We start from the raw sequence: 2,373 nt of genomic DNA, 5'->3' as shown, positions 1-2,373 counted from the left end.
AATTTGCAGAGAACTGKGATTTTTACTGATTTCATTAGGAAACATGGATTTAGTTATAGCAAAAGTGGACCTGGCTCCTATAGGATGATCAACAATTATGAGTCCTGTCATTCAGACCAAGGCAAGTTCTCAAAAGTAGTCAGGAATTTTTCGTTTAGAAAAAGAGTTGAGTGGYTGGAAATAATGTTTTTGTTGGATCCATGTTTGCTAAAGCTCTTGTCCTTGAGAATGTTTGTAGAATCCTGCCTGACATTGATACCACAGCAGAGCTCTACCCCACTTTCTGCATGTTAGGCCTTTCATTTATTTGTTAGGCAAGAAAACTTAGAGATGTATAGATTCTGTTGTGAGTTTTTCCTCAAAAGCAGCTCATCATTGTGTTAAAAAAAGTGTTCCTTCCATGAAAAGGGTGGACAATTAATGCATTTATTATCTTTTGTCTCTTAATTGGAACAGAGGGGTTTTTTCTCTATCAGGAGGAACATCTATTTAAGGAAGAACTAATTTAGCATTAAATATATTTAGTGCCAGGACTTAATAGAATCAGTAAAAAATCATCTAATACAATAATATTTTAGGCTAGTTGGAAAAAGCGTCAGAATGTGAAGTAAGCATTGATATARCAAAATCCCAGCAGAGCACATTTAACATGAAAAGCTGACTAATAAAATTCCTGCTTTGGCTAATAATTTTTCAAAGCATTAATACTGCAGCTAGTGTGTGGAGTCTTCCACTGTTAGCATTATGAATTATTAGAACTCTAGAAATGTATTGTAAATAAGTTATAAATGTGAGTATGTTCCAAAGGATCTTTATGTTTCCTTTCATTACAATGAAAAATTTCACATAATTAAGAACCTGACTTCTACTGCCCAAGAGGAATAATGCTTAAAGGTAGATATGAAAAATGATGCTGAGTGTGTAAACATGGAAACACAYTTTGAGATAAATCTTACTTCCAAATCCACCCTGTCAAGCACCATCTGAATTCATATTGCATGGAGAGGATATATCAAATGCTGCATCCATCTCCCTGCAAGCAGAGAATATAATGTAAAAGCAATCCCAAACCTCATTAGATATTACAATTTTTTTTTCTGAAGGCATGTAGTTCACAGTGTCTTAGGAAAGTGCATTAGCTGTCAGGCTTTTTGAATGCCTCCTAATAAAAGTGCCAGCTGCCAACAAGCCTCTCCTCCCCCTCCTCAGCACGCAGCCTTTACAGCATGGGTTTTATCAGATGTTCCAATTCAACTAGAAGAAATTAATGTAGAAATTTGGAATTTTCAGTTTTGGAAAATTCAGTTTTGGAAAATTCAGTTTTGGAAATCTGACAATGGGAAACAGAGATGTCAGTGTGTTCTGCTGTGTCTTTCGTTCCAAACATGAAGAAGTGAGTGTAGCCACAGTCTCAAAACAGTCAGGGCAGTGTAGCTACACTTTTTAGGCAACAAAGAGCAAATACGAAAAACAGCTTTACAAATGATACTTTACTTTTTAAAATGGCTGTGTGGGTATTATTTCAGCTGTAATTTTGCACATCTAAAGTAAAAGATCTTCCACTGCTGTGGCTTTGCTTATAGCTATCATAGGCAGTAGATTGACATGATCTTATTTTGGCTGAAGAAAACACTCCTTTTCCAAGCTCATTTGTTTTTCCAGTGATGTTAGTAGGAGCTGTGTTGTTATGCATGTGAATGAGAATGGGAGTGTTGTAATTCACACACTTGTATCTCCAGCTAGGTCCAAAATAATCTGTGATTCAGCATAACAGTAAAAAAATCAGCTTTCAGTCATTAGCCTTCCTGACTTAAGGCAGGGAAAGCACAGATGGTTAAATATCCTTTCAATATCCAGTCAATAACTGTAAAGTGGCTAGAAAAGAGCTTGGAATGAATTTCAGTTCATTTCTTCTGATCCTTTGCCTTAGTTAAGATGCATCAGCAGAATTTATCCCAGCTGAGATGAATTAAAATCATAGAATCACAAAATATCCTGAGCTGGAAGAGACCCATCAGAATCACTGAGTTCACTTCCACACCCCAACAATCCCAGCCTGTGCCTGGTGTCCAAATATTCCTGGAGCTCTGGCAGCCTCAGGGCTGGGACCCCCTCCCATTCAGTAATTTTATTTTATTGTGGTGCATGAGGACAAATGAAATTACACAGATTGGTATTTCCCCTCCAGTTTTTCCTCCTTCTCTGACATCACCAGAGGTATTTTCTGGTCCTCTGGGCTGAGCTCCCAGCCTTGGGTTGTCAGCTGCAAGATGGGTGGTTCCTTCCTTCCTTCCTTCCTTCCTTCCTTCCTTCCTTCCTTCCTTCCTTCCTTCCTTCCTTCCTTCCTTCCTTCCTTCCTTCCTTCCTTCCTTC

This window comes from Malurus melanocephalus, unplaced genomic scaffold (assembly GCF_030028575.1).
Source record: "Malurus melanocephalus ecotype Western Australia unplaced genomic scaffold, MMel_1.1 scaffold_564, whole genome shotgun sequence".
NCBI classification, from domain to species: domain Eukaryota; kingdom Metazoa; phylum Chordata; class Aves; order Passeriformes; family Maluridae; genus Malurus; species Malurus melanocephalus.
The sequence above is the reverse complement of the archived record's forward strand: the minus strand, read 5'-3'. Positions refer to the sequence as shown.